General features: G+C 44.8%; 1 long non-coding RNA gene across 1 annotated transcript in view; it reads left to right on the top strand.

Moving 5' to 3' along the window:
- The first annotated feature begins 794 nt into the window (after positions 1-794).
- The window catches only part of LOC137225458 (uncharacterized), a 28,238-nt gene continuing 9,023 nt past the window's right edge, over positions 795-20,009 (top strand). Inside the window, exons 1-3 of the long non-coding RNA XR_010943853.1 lie at positions 795-2,891; positions 13,820-13,851; positions 15,862-15,994. This is a non-coding gene — a long non-coding RNA (uncharacterized lncRNA). The remainder of the gene's footprint in view (positions 2,892-13,819; positions 13,852-15,861; positions 15,995-20,009) is intronic.

The following is a 20,009-nucleotide window of genomic DNA, read 5'->3' as shown; positions in this document are numbered from 1 at the left end:
CATATATGTGAGCAGTGGGTGCGAGTCTCTGCCCAAACCCTAGTGGTTATACAAGTGCTTTACTTTTCTGCAGCTGGACTTGAATTTCTCTTTTAGGCCCACATTCCACCAGCAACAGGACCTGAACGTCCATCAGTTCAGAGGTGGCCCCTTCCCTGGGGTGTGTCTCCACATGGAGGCCTCGGGAAGGCGTCACACTGGGTTGAAACTGCCCCACCTGCTGGGGCGTCCGGGGACCAGGAGGGCTGTTTCAGGGTGGCTTCCGGACACCACAGAGGGGAATTCCTTCTGCTCCACGTTGGGGGGCCCACCCTGTTCCTTTTGGAGGTCACTTGTAAGCGTGTCTGGTACCAATTCTGGGTTTGAGAACTGGGCTGGGACCTACCTAGGGAAGGCTCCCTCTGCCCTGCGGCCCTGGCTTTGGAAGTCAGGTGCACACAGGGACCCCAGTGACATCCACGCTCATTGTCTGCCCCTCCGCATACAGATCCCCTGTGATCTCATCTCTGGGCCCAGGAAGGACCCGCTCGGACTGATCTTATAATGCCATCTCTCTCTTTAGGCCAAGACCTCACTTTAAAAAACAAAAACGTTTATTCATTCTGGCAGCGCCATGCGGCTTGCAGGATCTTAGTTCCCCGACCAGGGATTGAACCCGTGCCCCCTGCAGTGGGAGCAACGAGTCCTAACCACTGTACGGCCAGGGAAGTCCCAAGACCTTACATTTTATTTTTATTTATTTATTTATTTATTTATTTATTTTTGTGGTACGCGGGCCTCTCACTGTTGTGGCCTCTCCCGTTGCGGAGCACAGGCTCCGGACGCGCAGGCTCAGCGGCCATGGCTCACGGGCCCAGCCACTCCGCGGCATGTGGGATCTTCCCGGACCGGGGCACGAACCCGCGTCCCCTGCATCGGCAGGCGGACTCTTAACCACTGCGCCACCAGGGAAGCCCGACTTCACATTTTAGAACTCAAGATGCCACAGCCTGACTCCTGTTCTCTGAGCTCTGCCATGTCATCCATTCTCTGAGGCACGAAGCAGGGAGTGCTGGAGGGAGGCCGGGGTGCAGGGATCTACGAGGAAAACACACCGGAGTCAAACGGCAAGAAACTGTGGGCAGAAAGGAGAATATTTACTTAAATTTTAGAACTGTTTTTGGGTGGTGGGGATTTGGTAGTTTTTTGTTTTCTACTTAAATTTTTTTCAACATTGAACATGAATTACTTTTATAACTAGGGGGAAAAAAACCCAAACCAATGACTTATAAAAAAAGACCCACTCTGTTTCAATCTTAAACATGTCTGGTTTGGATCTCATTTCAGTGTGTGTGTTCAGGATGCCCAGCAAATCTTTTTTTTTTTTCTAATATTATTATTTTTTTTTTTTTTTAAATTTTGTTTGCGTTGGGTCTATGTTGCTGCGCACGGGCTTTCTCTAGTTGCGGTGAGCGGGGGCTACTCTTTGTTGCAGTGCTCAGCCTTCTCATTGCAGTGGTTTCTCTCGCTGTGGAGCACAGGCTCTAGGCACGTGGGCTTCAGTAGTTGTGGCACATGGGTTTAGTTCCTCCGCGGCATGTGGGATCTTCCCAGACCAGGGCTCAAACCCATGTCCCCCTGCATTGGCAGGCGGATTCTTAACCACTGCGCCACCAGGGAAGCCCACGCCCAGCAAATCTTGTTTAATCTTCGTAAAGACCCAAGTTAAAGCACTAATTCCAAACCTTGTCATTCATCTCCCTCTGTCCACCACTCAGCATGTTCTTACTTCCAGGTGCTCGGGATGCAGCGACGGGCAAGGTAGACAGTTTCTGTCCTCACAGAGTTTGTGGCCCTTAAGGGACTGACCTGATGGATGCATGGATCTGACCCCCAGATTCCCAGTTCTGAACAAGCAAACACAGGAACAGCCCCACATGCAGACGTTTTCCTCACAAAGCTAACTTTTGTCTAGGCTATTACATGTTAACAGTAGCAGAAAAGTACAGCCAATCCTCATTATTTGCGGATTCCTTATTTGCAAAATTGCCTATTCACTAAAATTTATTTGTAAGCCCCAAATACTCCCAATACGTTTTTGGTCCTTTGTGTGGCCACGCGCAGAGCAACAAAAAATTTGAGTTGCCTGATGCACATGTTTCCAGCTGAGGTTGAACCAAGTGATGCTCTGCCTCCTTGCCTGGGCATCATACAGAGATGACCAGAGGGTGGAGCCGGGAGCAGACAGTGCAGTGCAGAGTAAGAAGCTCTGGCTCTGGGGCCAGCTGGATGGGGTTGAATCCCAACTCTGGAACCCATTAGTGGGATGGCCTCAGGCAACTCACTCAACACTTCTGAGCCTCCTTTGTTTTCTCTTTTGTAAAATAAAGAAAATAGGATCTGCCTGGATGAGTTGTTTTTAAGATTACAGATTGTGATCTGTGTGAGATTGGTATATACACACCATCAATGGGTTTACATCTCCCCTAGGGCAATGGCTCAGCACTCACTGATCCAGTGTTTATGGCAAGTTTACTACTAACATGAATAATGAGAATGGACTCCACTGGGTTTAGAGGTCTCCAGCCCAAGAGGCTCCTGTTAGGTGGACGGCTGGCAGGGTGACAGTCCTGTGCCCTGAGGACTGGGGCTGTGTGGGACAGGAGGAACTGTGTTGAGTGTCTTAGCTCAGGCTGCACGACAGATGACCACAGACTGACTGATTTAAAAATCAGAAATGTACCTAAAGTTCTGGAGGCTGGGAAATCCGAGATCAAGATGCTAGTTGGCTTGGTTAATGATGAGACTCTTTTTCTGGCTTGCAGACAGCTGTCTTCTCCTTGGATATTCATATGGCAGAGAGAGAGGGAGAGAGAGAGAGAGGGAGGAAGCAAGCTCTCGTGTATCTTCTTGTAAGTGCACTAATCCTATCACGAGGGTTCCACTCTCATGACCTAATGACCTCTTTTTTAAACAATAAATTTATTTATTTATTTATTTTTGGCTGCATTGGGTCTTTGTTGCTGCGCGCAAGCTTGCTGTAGTTGCAGCGAGCGGGGGCTACTCTTCGTTGTGGTGCGCGGGCTTCTCATTGCAGTGGCTTCCCTTGTTGTGGAGCGCGGGCTCTAGGCGCATGGGCTTCAGTAGTTGTGGCACGTGGGCTCAGTAGTTGCGGCTCTCAGGCTCTAGAGCGCAGGCTCAGTAGTTATGGCACATGGGCTTAGTTGCTCCATGGCATGTGGGGTCTTCCTGGACCAGGGCTGAAACCCGTGTCCCCTGCATTGGCAGGAAGACTCCTAACAACTGCACCACCAGGGAAGTCCCCTAATTACCTCTTAAAGGCCCCATTTTCAGACACCATCTCACTGGGGACTAGGGCTTCAATATGTGAATTTGGGGAAGGGGGACACAAAAATTAGCCCATAGCAATGAGGGAGAACAATTGCCCTGCAGGGCAGGCCTGCAAAAGGAGTTATAGATAGTCAGGGAAGGATAATTCTGTACTCAGCCCTTGGGGAGGAATGGAAAGAAAGTGCAGAGAGGGAGACTGGGGGCTGCTGAGGGTACACATTTCCACGGTGTGGAGAGCAGTCCTCGGGCTGCCACTCCAGTGACGCATTGCAAGTGAGTAAATCCAATTATATTTATAACTTCTTACGTGGGTTAAAAAATGAGTTACTTTTTAAGATAAGGTTTTGTTTTTCATTTTCATTTACCATTTCTCCCCCTGACTTACGGATGGTTTGGAGCTTGAACGTACAGTTCTTGGGATACGGCCACTGCATTTGCGTCACAGCCGGCAACTACTATCTTAATCCCTTCATTACCAAAGAAAGATTTATTTTCCCAAGTCTTCAGTCTTAACTGAGTGGAATATTTACTAGAATCGCTGGGTTTTGTGACTCTCCCTTCCTCCTTTCCCTACCAGGCTGGCCTGGGAGTCCACTGCAAAGCCTCTGGGCTAGAGTGTGGTCTCATTGCTGATCTTCTGCAGCTGTGTTGGCCAGGATGGAGGAGAGCAGTGGTGGTCCAAAGCCTTGCTTCTTGTCTGATGTTAGAGTGAACTGTGTCCCCCCCACTCACCCCCTAATTCATACATTGAAGCCCTAACCCCCAATGTGACTGTATCTGAAGACTGGGCTTCTAAGGATAGTTAAGGTAAGTGAGGTCATAAGGGTGGGCTCTAATCCACAAAGACTGGGGTCCTCTTAAGAAGAGGAAGAGACACCAGAGCTCTCTCCTTCTCTATGCACGTGCACAGAGAAAGGCCGTGTAAGGACACAGGGAGAAGGTGGCCGTCTACAAGCCAAGAAACTCACCCTGCTGATGCCTTGGTCTTGGACTTCCAGCTTCCAGAAGTGTGAGAAAATTTTTTTTTTTTTATTGTTTAAGCCCCCAGTCTGTGGTATTTTGTTATGGCCGCCCAAGCTGACTAATACCTCTGGTAATGAAGAATGGAATCAGGGCTTCTCCACTCTGGTACCCCGGAGCTTCCTCAGCCTCCACTTAGCCATCCACCCTTACTAATGGGATCCAGAAATTCCCAGCTATGTGGGAACTGGGTGGGATTGATTCTGATCAATCAAAGCCATCTGCACGTTGAATTCTTTGGTTATGGCGATTAGTCTAAGACTGAACATATTGACCCAACCAGAGAGAAGCCCAGGGTTCTTGCTCAATGGTTGAAGAAAGAGAAGATCCCTCTGCTTGGAAATAAATGACGATACGTGAGCCTGTAGGCTCCTGACACACACCTCACTACCATGAGGGCTTGAGACAGACCCAGGGGCATCCCAGAGAAACAACTGCTTCTGAAGACATCATGAATATTTGGCCCCAGCTGCACTGTCGTACCTCTGGACTTTTTAGTTATGTGACAACAAATCGCTTTCATTTTTTAGCTAAATGCGTTGTGTTTCTTGTGACCTGTCCCTGGAACTCATCCTGACTGGAACTCTCTCCCACCAGTTGATTTTCCACACAGCAGTCAGAGTGCGCACTTAAGAATACAAAGCTGACTCATGTCACTTTGTAGATTGAATTCTTTCAGTAACTTCCTGTTCCATTTAAGATAAAATCTAGGGGCTATTTCTGGTAATGGTGGTGAAAGAAAATCAAGTGACTTCCCTCTGCAGAAAATAAGTACAAAACTGACAAAATTATTAAAGACAATCATTTCAGGTCACTGGAAAGTGACAAAAGATAGGCAACAACTTGAGAAGAATTTACCCATGAAAATTGTTACAACATTGGGTAAGAGTGGTGAGTCTGTGGCCTTCTAGTCTGGAGGCATTTCCATCTCACCCAACTTGGGTGAGGAAAACTTACAACTTTACCAGCTGGACTTGACAGATTTGATTCAGGGAGTTGACAGAGCAGCTAGAAATTTAAGGGTGAGATTTTGGAAGTGAGAGAGCCAAGGAAGAGCACAGACGGAAGTCTCTCCACACATTGCTGGTTGACTGCTAGACAGTGCAGGCACATGGGAACCACAGGAGGTCTAGCAAAAATCGAAAGCCTGGGAGATGTGTGACTTTACTGCACTTTTGAGAACATGCCTCAGTCCACACATAGCTTAGGCAGCGGAGAGCGGAAGACTTACTGGCTTGAAGTGTCTGAGCATAATCTCTGCCTAAATCATTGTGTGACTATAAAACCATGCAGGTGAAGGGGAAACCCCTAAGAATCAGACCCCACCCCCTTAAAAAAAATGAGCAGAGATTTCAGTGGCTGTCCATTGAAAGTGAGATAGATTTTCAGGTTGAATCCAGGCAAGTTACTTGTCTGCTAAAGATAAGAGCCCTCAGAAGAGCAAAACAGAATCCAGAATTGCTGCAACATATTGCCTACAATGTCTGGTTTTAAATAAAGAATTATTAGACAGGCAAAGAAAACGTAAAGTATTTTCCATACCCAGGGAGGGAAGGAAGGAGGGAAATCATTCAATAGAAACTGACTCTGAGTCAGCTCAGACTTACACCTAGCAGACGAAGTCTTCAAAGCAGTAAACTAGATAGATAGCTAGTGGGAAGCAGCCACATAGCACAGGGAGATCAGCTCGGTGCTTTCTGACCACCTAGGGGGTGAGATAGGGAGGGTGGGAGGAAGACACAAGAAGGAGGAGATATGGGGATATATGTATATGTATAGCTGATTCACTTTGTTATACAGCAGAAACTAACATACCATTGTAAAGCAATTATACTCCAATAAAGATGTTAAAAAATATATATATTCAAAATATTCGAGGAAACTATGCCAACAACAAATAAACAAAGAATCTCAACAGAGAAATGGAAAAAAGAAGCAAATGGAAATTCTAGACCTTAAAACTGTACTAACTGAAATGAAAAATTCATGGCATGAGTTTATTTGGGATGTGAGAAGAAAGAATTGCTGAATTTCATAGAATGATAGAAATAATTTAATCCAAAGAACAAAAAGAAAACACCTCATGATCAAACTGCCAAAAGCTAGAAGTAAAGAAATCATTTTTTTTCTATTTTTTGGCCATGCCCTGTGGCATGTGGGATCTTAGTTCCCCGACCAGGAATCAAAACCCTGCAGTGGAAGCATGGTGTCTTAACCACTGGACTTCCAGGGAAGTCCCAAGAAATCATTTTTAAGAGAGCAAAAAAAAATGTTGCATTCTACACAGGGAACAACAATATAATTTACTGCTGACTTTTCATAGAAATAACAGAAGCCAAAGGACATTGAAAGCCTAAAATACTTTGTGAATTTGCTGCATTTTCTGTGAAAGAACAGTGGCTTCCTATTCTTTTTTAGTGATTGCCTATTCTGTTTAGTGACATGATAAAAGAAAATAAAAAGCTATAACCAACAAAACCGTCTCTCAAAACTGAAGACAAAACATAAAACCATTTCTAGGTTAAAAAAAGCGAGAGAAAATAAAACTGAGAGAATTTGTTGCTGGCAAACCTGTGCTAAAAGAACTGCTAAAGAGAGGTGACATCGGATGGTAACTTGTATAGTAACTTAGATTCAAGAAGGACTAAAGAATACCCCAAATGGAAATAATACATTTTTTTCTTCTATTACTTTTTTAAAAAAGACATATGACTATTGGAAGCAAAAATTATAATACTACATTGTTGGGCTTTAACATATAAAGATTATATATATGACCACAATAGCACAAAAAATAGCACAAAAGGGAATGGAGTTATATAAACGCAAAGTTCCTACATTTTATTTGAAGTTAGTCAGTATTAACTTGAAATAGATGGTGATAAATAAAAGATGTATATTGTAATACTTAGGTAAAGCACTAAAATTAATGCAAAGAAATATAGCTAAGAAGTCAATACAGGGACTTCTCTGGTGGTGCAGTCGTTGGGAATCCGCCTGCCAATGCAGGGGACATGGGTTCGATCCCTGGTCTGGGAAGATCTCACATGCCGTGGAGCAGCTAAGCCCTTGCACCACAACTACTTAGCCTGCGCTCTAGAGCCCGGGAGCCACAACTACTGAGCCCGTACGCCTAGATCCTATGCTCCACAACAAGAGAAGCCAGCACAATGAGAAACCTGTGCACTGCAATGAAGAGTAGCCCCCGCTTGTTGCAACTAGAGAAAGCCTGCACAACAATGAAGATGCAATGCAGCTAAAACAAAATAAAATTTTTTAAAAAATTTGAAAATTAATACAAGAATTAAAATGAAATACAAAAACATATTTGTTTAATATAAAAATGCAGGAGTAACAGGGATTAAAAAGAGAGAAAGATGAGACAAATAAGAAAAAAATAGCTAAAGACAGACTTATAACCATGGGAATGAACTAAAAATTCCAATCAAAAGACAGAAACTGTCAGACTGGAAAAAAGAGAGAGCTGTTGCCTATAAGAGATCACTTTAAGTTCAAAGACATAAAGAGGTTAAAGTAAATGGATGAATAATATATAGGAGGCAAATACATAAACAATAATCAGAAGGGAGATGAATGATTTTTTATTAATGTCAGACAAAATAGACTTTAAAAAAATGAATATTACTAGAGACAGAGTATTTTATAATGATAAAAGTGTCAATACAAGAGAAAGAAATGAAATATTATTGATTTATTTGTACCTAAAATAGAGCTCCAAAATTCATAAAGTAAAAACTGACAGAATTGAAAGACAAAATAGAAATACCAATAATTATAGCTGAAGATATCAATACTGTTCTCTCAGTAAGTGATAGAACAAGTAGAACAGTAAGAACAGAAAACTTGAACAGCACTATCAAACAAATTGAGCAAACTGACATCTATAGAACACTTCACCCAACAACAGCAGAATACCTTTTGTTTTCAAATGTACATGGAATGTTTACAAAATAAACTCTATGCTGGATGAGAAAACATTTTAAATGTCTGTACATTGAAAAAGATTACTATCATATATAGCATGCTCTTTGATGACAATGGAAATAACTTTAGGAATCTACAACAGACAAAATTTGAGAAAGCCTAATATATGGGGAAACTAAACACACTTCTAACTAACTTATGAGTCAAAGAAGAGATCACAAGGAAAATTAGAAAATGCATCAAACAATGAAACAGAGAACACAACATATTCAAATTTGTGGGATGTAGCCAAAGCAGTGGTTATATGGAAAATTTATAGCTTTAAAAGCTTATGTTATAAAAGAAGACAGTTCTAAAATCAGTGAACTATGCTTCCAACTTAGGAAGCTAAAAGTGAAGAGAAAATTAAATACTGAGTAAGTAGAAGGAAGGCAATAATAAAGATCAGTAGGGAAATCAATAAAATACAACATGGAAAAACAATAGAAAAAAACAAAAAAACCAAATGCGGCTTCTTTGAAAAGATCAATAAAATTGACAAACCTTTATCTGGATTGAGAGTAGACACAAATTACCAATTAGGAATGAAAGAGGGAACATCACTACAGATCATAAAAACATTAACTGGGTAACAAGAAAATATTACAAACAACCTGCTCTGAAATTTAAAACACATTAATGAAAGAAATTAAAGAAGACCTAAATAAAATGGAGGGATATACCATGTTCATGGTCTGAAAGATCCTGGGTACTCTTTTGCCATCTTACCTGGGGGCCTTGACAGAAGACATGTTCATTTCAGTTTTTTCTTTTTTAATTAATTAATTAATTTTTGGCTGTGTTGGGTCTTCGTTTCTGTGCGAGCGCTTTCTCTAGTTGTGGCAAATGGGGGCCACTCTTCATCACGGTGCGCAGGCCTCTCACTGTGGCAGCCTCTCTTGTTGCAGAGCACAGGCTCCAGACCCGCAGGCTCAGTAGTTGTGGCTCACGGGCCTAGTTGCTCTGCGGCATGTGGGATCTTCCTGGACCAGGGCTCAAACCCGTGTCCCCTGCATTGGCAGGCGGACTCTCAACCACTGCGCCACCAGGGAAGCCCTCATTTCTTGCTCATGTTAGTCCTGTGTGGGTTGGGGGAGGGGAGGGAAGACTCTGCTTCACCTGGTGACTCAGGGACCAGCTTCTTCCGTCTTGTATCTCCTCCTTCCTCTAGACCTTCAGAGTCCTTTCCTCTCAGCTGGAAGCTGAATGAAGAGCAAACGTGGAGGACTGTACAGGGATTTTTCTATGACTGCATTAGATTTTGCTCTACAAATCACCCTGAACTTAGTACTGCTGTTACCACTGCAGGCGGTGATTCTGAACAGCGCTGTGGTTCCCGCCACACCCCGCAGTGGGGATGTGGGGATGGTATTTCAGCTTTAGGTGCCCCCAGGGCTTGGGAAGCCCCACTCTGATTGCTTGTCATCCTCTCCAACCAGCAAAATGAACATATACCTCTTCCCCAAATGGCAAAACCACTGGGAGTGATTCTCCCTTTTCTCTTGGTTGGGGGAATTCCCTCTGGGCTGCAGTTCTGAGGGGGCCCAGTGGGCACCGTTGGGCTCCACCCTGTGGTGTCCGTTCAGCACGTGGTTCTGGCACCTCGGAGACCCTCTCTCCGTGCGCCCCCTCAGTGCTCCCCTGATCCTTGCAGGAACATTCGAGGTCTTTCTCTGGTGTGTCTGGAAGTTCCCTTCCTTCAGCTTCTAGTGAAGGGTACTAAAATGCATGCATTTCCTAGTGAAACTTAACCAAAGCCAAGCACTGCTGGGGGCCAGTTTTTTTTCTTTAGACTTTAAGCAACAAAGAAGCGGGATGGTTTCCAAGACCTCAGCCCAGGGCAATTTGGTATGTGTGCCTTTTCTGTGACATCCTCCCTCCAGCCCTTTCTGTGCAGGCAGCCTCTGGCCTCCACAGTGGGAGACGTGGTTCACCATCTCCCTCCGGGCACAGGGATGATGGAGGAAATTGACCTCAGGGACCAGGCTGATCACCACAGCTCTGTTCATCTGTTACCGCCAAGAGGTGAAGTTCAGAAGTCAGCCTGACCTCGTCTACCCCTAGGTCCACGGCAAACTGATTCCCTCTTCGCCTCCCATACTACCTCAAATAACATCTATCTAAAACTCTGCTGTAGGCTGAAACTCTGGGCCCCCTACACCCCGCCAAATTCATGTGTACCTACAAATGGAACTCTAGTTGGAGACACGGGTCTGTAAAGAGATGAGGAAGTTAAAATGAGATCCTGTGGATGGGCCCTAATCCAACTTGGCTGGTGTCCTTACGAGAAGAGGAGATTAGGACACAGACACGTGCAGAGGAAAGATCACGTGAGGACACAGGGAGAAGACAGCCATCTACAGGCCGAGGAGAAACCAACCCTGCTGACATCTTGACCTTGGGCTTCCAGTCTGCAGAACTGTGAGAAGACAAACGCCTGTCCTTTAAGCCCCCCCAGCCTGAGGCATTGTGTTATGGCAGCTGGAAGAGCCTGAGAGCCCTCCCTACCCAGTCGTTCTCTATCACACCACCCCTCTTTATTTTTCACGATGACTCCAATCACTGCCTGGAATTTGTTACTTGTTTGTTGCCCCCTGGCCCTCCTGAGGGTTCATGAAGGTAGAGACCCTGTCTGCGCTGCCCGCCTCCAGACCCCACGACCCAGGACAGCGCCAGCACGTGCTCAGCTCACAGAGTTGCCAGATGATAGACCACTCGCTCACAGTGGAGGCTTCGCTGTGCGGCTGGCAACCAGTTTATTTTAAAGCAAACGAAATCTTGTAATTACTCTGGTTGCGGAGAAGTACATCCTGGCCCAGGCCAGTCCTGGAAGGCCCTGCAGGTCCTGGGGTTGAGAAAGGAAGCAGGACAAACGCACTCTCCCCAGCTTTTAATGGCGAGCGGGGTTCGAGCTCTCAGAACCCCAGCTCCCGCCTGCTTAGCAGCCTTGGCCACCAGCTGAAGAGCAGACGGAGGATGCTGGGACATCCAAGCGCTAAGCGTGTGAGGTTCCAAGTGCCTGTGTGTGCCTGTGTGTGTGTGTGTGTGTGTGTGTGTGTTGGACACGTGGGGTATGAAACAATGCAGATAGAAACAGAAATGTTTTAGATGTAATTACCCAACGAATCAAGATTGGGCTCTGCTAGGGTTTGGCTTTTTGTCCAGTCAGGATGGCTTGCTTTATGAAAGTGTAAAAATAAATATTTATCCGAAGTCTGTACTCCCAGCCACGGAATCCAGCATTTCGTGCAGACGTCACCCTGGATGAGCTGCTTAATTAACGCGGGGCTACCCTTGCCTGGAATTCGTCTGACTCTTCCAGCTACCACGTGGGGCTAGCGGAGCTCGTGAAGATTCAGCGGTCCCGAACAGAAGCCACTGGTCACATGTAGCTCTTTCCAGTGACATGAAGGAAAGGAGAAGTTCTGTTCCTCAGTTGCTCTGGTCACATTGCCCATGTTCAGTGGCCTCATGGGGTTACTGCGTGGTGGAAATATAGAACATTTCCGGGATCACAGAAAGTTCTATTACCTTTAGGGTAGAGAGCAGCCAGGCTGGCAGGGATCGCTCTGGGGACGTAGAATGGGTTTGGAGGGCAGTGGTCTTCAGTCTGGAGAGATCCCCAAAGGGGTGTTGGGACCCTCAGGAAAGCTGGTTGGTTGTCTGTCTGCTGGCCCTTTGTCATCAGCCAATAGCAGAGAGACCTGCTTTAGCTGAGTCTACTATGAGCCCAGCTCCTGGTATTCCAGATGTATTTAACGCTTGTAACAATTCTCTAAGGTAAGTGTTTCCTCATTTTTATGATTGAGAAAACTGCAGATCAGAAAAGTAACTTGTCCATCACCAACTAGCAAGTGACACAGTCAGGATGTAAACTTGGGTTTAGTTAGTCCTGCGCAAAGGCTTTTTCTGTGGTATCTTTCTGCTTTCTTGGAAACCTGGGCTCTGGTAGAACACAGGGGAGGAAGAGACAGATTGCACTCACTCTCTGGGCTCCCCTTCCCTCCATCAGGGTATCCCAAAGACCCCTGGTCTCCCTCCTAGCTGGTTGAAACCAGCCGGCTCTGAAGTGTGCATGTTGCTTTCCCGAGGGTCCTTGTCGTGATGTCTGAGCATCTTCCTGCATCTACAGGCAGGTACCTAGAGACAGCCACCTATAGCACAATTGATAATGGTGTTGATTAAGCATATTGGTATTGCAGTTCCTATAGAGGGAGGACCATGCCTGCTGGGGCACCTGCAGCGCTGCTCACGGATGGTGGGGCTCGGTAGAGGGGGCTCACCCATGAGGCCCTGATGTCCTCAAGGGGGAAAGAGGACTTGCAAGGAGAGCTCAGGTCCTGGATTTTCTGACCTCACTTTTCTGCTCATGAAACGAGAAGAGAACCAAGGCATGTGGCCCTCCAATCCACAAATTATGTACCTTTCAATCACCTTATAAATTCAGTGGGTTAGAATGTTTTCTGCATGTATATCTCTTTAAAAAGATTTTTATATAAATAGGGGCTTAAAATCTAACTTTAGAAGCCTATTTTTCACTTTTAGTGCTTTTTTTGGGGGGGGGCGGTTTATGCCCTTAATTATCATATGCAGTTGGCACACAAATGCAGTCTTAATTAGGCAAAGCCGAATAAGCGGTAATACAAGGCATTTCAAGGACACCTGGGGGAGATTCTAGGATCCCAAACCTTAGACACAGAACAGATGCTGTCTTTTCACGAAGTGCAAGTCTGACTTGTGAAAGTCCTCTTTTAGCCACACTGGGGAGGGAACGAGACTTGAGGCCGGAGTGGCCAGAGCAGCACCCCCTTCCCCTGTACAGAAAGTGCACAGATCATAAACCTACGGCCACAAGTGGACACATTCTTGTGAACACCCAGGTCAAATACAGGGACGTTGCCCCAAAATGGCATTCCGCTAGCAATCTTATCTGTCTCTAAAAATGCCTTTGACTAAAATTATATTTTATCTGATACATATTTTTTAACTTTCACCTACTACCTTTATTTATTTATTTATTTATTTAAATTTTGGCTGCATTGGGTCTTCATTGCTTCCCGCGGGCTTTCTCTAGTTGTGGCGAGTGGGGGCTACTCTTCATTGTGGTGCACGGGCTTCTCATTGCGGTGGCTTCTCTTTTTGTGGGGCATGGGCTCTAGGCGCACGGGCTTCAGTAGTTGTGGCATGCAGGCTCAGTAGTTGTGGCACGTGGGCTCAGTAGTTGTGGCACGCGGGCTCAGTAGTTGTGGCACACGGGCTCAGTAGTTGTGGCACACGGACTCAGTAGTTGTGGCTTGTGGGCTCTAGAGCGCAGACTCAGTAGTTGTTGCGCATGGGCTTGGTTGCTCTGCGGCATGTGGGATCTTCCCAGACCAGGGCTCGAACCCGTGTCCCCTGCACTGGCAGGCACATTCTTAACCACTGCGCCACCAGGGAAGTGCCTCACCCACTACTTTTATTTATTTATATTTTTATTTTCCTCCAGCTGTACCGAGATACCGTTGACATACAACACATGTAAGTTCAAGGTGTACAATGTGATGATTTCTGCATGTATATATTGCAAATAATTACCACAAAAATGGTTAGTCAACCCATCTATCCCCTCACTTGTTACACTTTTAGTGTGTGTGTGTGTGTGTGTGTGTGTAGTGAGACTATTTACAATCTGCTCTCTTAGCAACTTTCAAGTATATCATGCAGTATTGTTCATTAGAGTCCCCGTGTGTAAATTTGATCCCAGAATGTATGCATCTTAAAGCTGGGAGTTTGTACTCTTTGACCAACATTTCCTATTTCTCCCAACCTCAGCCCCTGGTGATCACAGTTTTACTCACTATTTCTCTGAGTTTGGCTTTTTTGATACCACATAAAAGTGAGAACATTCAGCATTTGTCTTTTTCTTTCTGACTTATTTCGCTTAGCATAATGCCCTCAAGGTCCATTCATACTTTTGCAAAAGGCAAAATTCCCTTCTATTTCAAGGCTGAATTATATTATTTCATCTGATATTAATTAGTGGCATTCACTCTCTTTTGGTTAGTATTTGCTTAGTGTTTGTATATAAATATATATTTTCGCTGCATCTCTTGTAAATTGGATTAAAAAAAATGGACGGCCTTTTAAGTGAGACATTTACTGCATTTACCCTTAATGTAATTGTTATATTTGGATTATTTCTGCCATCTTATTTTGTGCTGTCTGTGTTCTCTCTCTCTCTCTCTTTTTTTTTTTGTTGCATTTTTTGGCATCTAATGAGTTCTTCTTATATTGTTCCGTTTTTTCCCCATTCACTGGTTTGTAAATTATACTGTCTGTTTTTATTCTTTTAGTGGTTACTTTAGAAATTACAACGTAAAAAATTAAGTTATTGTTTAAAATGTATGAAGACCTTTACTCTTCTCCTAGATAATACACAGATCTTAGGAAACATTCAGCCTATTCATGCTCCTGACTTATGTGACTATCAAATGGGGTTTTAGGTCTACCTGTACAAATTTTAAAAACCCAGTGGTTATTATTACTACCAATTTATATAACTGATGGTCACTGAAATCTCCCCACTCACTTAACACTTTCTTTGTCCTCCGTTCCTGCTGCATTCTTTAGACCTCTTATCTGAAATCACACGCCTTCTACGTGAACTATACTCCTATAAATTCCCTTTCACGAGGATTTACCGGGAGGGAAAACCATTCGTCTGCTTCATTTCTACCACGAGAGGTCTCAACTTAATGCTTTTATGGGCTTATTGCTTTTAAATATCCTTTGCTTTCATTTGAATGGGTTCTTGGCAGGAGGAAAATAACTGTATCTTGTTTTACACAGAACTTTCTGTATGTATTTCCCCGTCAATAGTTTGAATGTTATTGTCATAAAGATATTTACAAAGAATAAAGGACACATCACTTCACTTGGCACACAGATGCCATTCAATAAAATCTTGTTGAATGAAGAAATTAATGAAGCAAACTATCCTGGACAACCTTCTGGAAACTCATTGCCATTGAACAATTTCCCCCAAAGACCTTCTAAACTGTAAGGGAAAAGTGATTCTTAAGGGAATATGCAGTATATAATTTCCTACTATTTTTAGTTAAAATGTATGCAACAGCTATGTTTCATGTGCTGTGTGTTTATTTTAACTTAGTTGCCTCTGTGTAGTCAGAAAACACTTTATTGATGCTCTCTCAATTATGAAGTGTTTCCATAGATGTTTTCCACGTGCTTTCTGCATCAGCCTAGGGAGCTAGGCGACAGTTCTTAACACTATTTTATGAGTAATTAAATAGAAGTTTGGGGAGACCAAGGGACTTGGTCTACATTGCCCAAGAGCTCACAGAGCCAGGCCCTCTGATTTCTAGCTCAAAGCCTTTCCACACTGTTCTGTCCTCAGCCCAGTAGCCTTATGCCCACCCATCAGCCCTGCAGACTAATTGTGCTACTTTAAGTGATGTTGGACAGTTACTCTTCCTGCACCTCTTCTTCTGTGACGTAGGGTTGGTCATATCTATTTCTTTGTTGCAGGGTTCTCAGTCAGGAGGACAAAGCTTGCCCAGCATTCTATGGTTCCAGAAAGGAGGCTGCATTGAGCTAGGTGATGATCCAGGGACACACCAGTAAAACCTTCTGCCTGTCCTTCACCTGCCACCTTAAAAAGGTGAGGACCGCGGCATGCAGTGCATGAAACATAGCAGTTCACACACATTGTAACTGAGAATAGTGGGAAATTATGGTGAGCATTGCACACGGCCCTTTATTGCTAACACTATGTTTTGTCCCGTGTTATCGCTCAAAGAGGTACATATAGGTTCCTGGAGGGCCCTTACCAAAGCCATCGAAATATTTTCATCAAAAAATCATGGAGCATAGTGAAACTTGGTGATAAAGGATTTCTAATTTTTCCCTTTTATCCCTTAGGACAGTGGTTCCCCATGGCAGCCCTATTCACAGTAGCCAAGACATGGAAGCAACCTAAATGTCCATTGACAGATGAATGGATAGAGTAGATGTGGTACAGATACACAATGGAATACTTCTCAGCCATAAAAAAGAACGAAATAATGCCATTGACAGCAACATGGATGGACCTAGAGATTATCATACTAAGGGAAGTAAGTCAGAAAGAGAAAGACAAATATCATATGATATCACTTATATGTGGAATCTAAAAAAATGATACAAATGAACTTATTTACAGAATAGAAATAGAGTCACAGACACAGAAAACAAACTGATGGTTCCCAAAGGGGAAAGGGGGTGGGGGAGATAAGTTAGGAGTTTCGGATTAACAAATACACATTACTATATATAAAATAAACAACAAGTACCTACTCTATAGCACAGGGAACTACATTCAATATCTTGTAATAACCTGTAAGGGAAAAGAATCTGAAAAAATACATATATACAGTACATGTATACACATACATGTACATGTAACTGAATCTCTTTGCTGTACACCTGAAAGGAACACAACATTGTACATTAACTGTACTTCAGTAAGAAAATGGTTAAGAGACAACAAAGCAAAGAACAGGGGTTCCCAAACTTTGCTGCCTTTAGAATCACCCAGGGAGCTTTTCAAATGCTTGATGCCCAAGCCACACACCACACTATTTACATTCGTTTCTGTAGGTGAGACCCAGGTATCGTTATTTTTTACAACTCCCAGAAGATGCCAACAGGCAGCCAGGTTGGAGGACCAACGTGGTCTTCAGGCCACCATCACCAGCATCACCCAGGAACTTGTTAGACCTGGAAATTCTCAGGCTCGCCTCAGACCCACTGAGTCAGGCACCCCGGGGTCGGGTCCAGCAGCCTGTGTTTTAACACGCCTTCCGGATGATTCTGAAGCTTGTTCACACCTGGGAACCCCCCACCCCCCTCCGCAGAGCATCCCAAACGCTCAACTTCAACCATGTGGGGATCTTGTCGAAATGCAGATTCAGACTCTGGGTTCAGGGGTCGGGGGCTGGGGAGGGGCGGGGCTGTGATCCTGCCTCTCTCATAAGCTCCCAGTGCTGAAGCTTCTGCTGGTGGGCGGGCTCAGCTGAGCATGGCGTCCCCGTGACACTGGCATAGAGTAGATGCTCAGTTAAGTCCCTGGTGAATAGGGTAAATATTTGGTGAAGATGAGGATTAAGTGCCATAGGGGTGACTACCCATGATTCACAGGGTAAAAATGACCACAGTTAGGGAGTTTGGGGTTGACATATACACGCTGCTATATTTAAAATGGATAACCCGAAAGGACCTGCTGTGTAGCACAGGGAACTCTGCTTAATAGTATGTAATAACCTAAATGGGAAAAGAATTTGAAAAAGAATAGATACATGTATATGTATAACTGAATCACTTTGCTGTACACCTGAAACTAACGCAGCATTGTTAATCAACGATACTCCAATATAAAATAAAAAGTTAAAAACATACAAACAACAAACAAACAAACAAACAAAATGACCACAGTGAATGCTCTTTACACAGTCTTAAAAATCGCTGGAAATGTTTTGAACAGCAGTCTCTCCTTACAGCAAACAATCCAGCAGGTGAGTTATGTGGGCTGGAAGGAATTTACACTTTAAATCCCTCAGGCATTTGCAGCTCCCTTATTTGTGGGGAATGTTAAAAAACAAACAAACAAACAAACAAACAAAAAACAGCTGGGATGGAGGTGAGGCCTTCTTCACCATGTCAGCAGAGTCCACATTTTCTAAAGTTGTCCTGGGAACGCCATTGTGACTCTTTGCTGACATTGTTGTTAAATCAAATTTCTCCTTACTTAGAGGTGGTGCTGCATCTGTCCACCTCCTTCAGGAGTACAGGAGCGTTAGCCGGGGGTGAAAATATATTCCTGCAGGTTGTACAAATCAGGCACCTGTGTCGGTTTCCAGAGGTTAACGTCCTGAAATAGTTAAGTAAAAGTTGGTCACGAGGGGGCAGTATTGCCCCACAAAGATTCTTCATTTCGGCTGCTGAACCTGGAGCTGGTCACCTGCTCTTTTTAAATACATCTATGTATCAGTAATACTCTTTGTTCTTCCTTCTTCGAAGACCCGGAAGCAATCAAAAACATGCCCCCCAAATCTGTAGGCATTGGACCTTTATAAAAATGTCTATTGACTGTTTTTAAAAATATTGACTTTTTTTCTCTTGAAATTTTTATGCGACTCTAGCTCATTATTACCAAAGATGAAAAAGTGATCCTTTCCTGGAAGACGCTGTTCTTTATCAGCAGTGCTGGAACATCCAGCCCCGGAGACATTAATATTCTTAAGATTCAGGAATTTTTGTTCCCGAGGAGATATTGATCTGTGGGGAAGCCTGTTGGCTGAGAAACTCAAGAATGAGTTATTTTGGATGTTTCAGTTGCTGCCTCAGTTTCTTCTGAGGGGCAACGGTCACTAATGAATGGGACAGCCGAGGGGTCTCCCAGAACACAATGTCCTGGTCCACCGTCGCCTGTTCCAAACTGAGCCCCGTCACATCCCCCTCGATGCTGGTCTGCATGGGTCTCAGATGGTGACGTTTATCAAAACAAAGTGCGTGGATTCCTGCACTGTTCCTTTTTGAGACGTCTGACCTAGGAGTTGCTGGAACGCCAGGCGTTTTCTTCCTTCCTGGACCCCGGGGCTGCGTGTGCTGTTTTGCAGGCCCGTTAACGAGGCTTCTTCTTGGGTTAATTGCGCGCCCCGCCCGGCCACATCTCCAGAGGCCAGCTTCACCCCACCCCCCACGCCGAGATTGTTTCCATATGTGACCCCACATGCTCCCGCAGCCACCTCTGAAGAGGCTGGCTTCCAGCTGCCCCCTCGGGAACCATAAATTGTCTGTGTCTGCTGGGCTTCCTTCCAGGTAGCTCTGCACCCCACACAGGGCTCTGCTTTCGAGCCATCAATGTGGGTTTTCTTTGGAGCGGCTGCAGACTCAAGAGGCTGGATCCACGGTGACATGGAAGGTGACAGTTTCCGTGTTCTCTCTGGTGGCTTCCATTTGGCCTGCTGGGAGCTCTCTTCTTTTTTTTTTTTTTTCAAGGTTGGTAGCAATCTTTTATCAAATGAATATTATATTATTTATAACATTAATATGTAAAATGAATGAAACTAAGGTCCTCAAAACATTTAGATATTCACTTTGTGTAGGAAGTGCTTTTTTTTTTTCCCCACATCTTTATTGGAGTATAATTGCCTCACGACTGTGTGGGAGCTCTCTTCTTTGTCTGAGGCCACGGCAGAATTTCAATAGGGGCTTGATATTGTTTAACTGACACTGATGTGATGCCCGGCCCAGTCCTGGGCCCGCCCTTTGGGAGCCTGCGGCCCAGCGAGCTAACCCATCCATCACAGAAGTAAGGCCAGCATGGAGCACCCCAAGAGTTCAGATCTCCCTGCGAAGGGAGTCCTGGGTCACCTTGGACTCACGTGGTCACGAGACCCGAGGCTGTGGTCTGGGAGCTGTCTGGTCTCTTGGGTCTGCTCCAACCTGGATCCCAGCTCTTGTCCACAAAACCCAGGGCCATCCCCGGCCACCAAGATGAGGGGGTTGGCCAAGGGAGATGGGGTGCCAGTGGACTCAGGTGGGTTGTTTCCCAGCCCTTCTGCCCGGGGAGGGGATTGGTGGGTTCCGTGAATTCACACCAGCGTGGAGAGAAGGTAGGTTGCAGCTCGTGTCAC

The sequence above is a fragment of the Pseudorca crassidens genome, chromosome 5 (genome assembly GCF_039906515.1).
Source record: "Pseudorca crassidens isolate mPseCra1 chromosome 5, mPseCra1.hap1, whole genome shotgun sequence".
Classification (NCBI taxonomy): domain Eukaryota; kingdom Metazoa; phylum Chordata; class Mammalia; order Artiodactyla; family Delphinidae; genus Pseudorca; species Pseudorca crassidens.
This window is presented reverse-complemented; position numbering and strand designations above follow the sequence as displayed.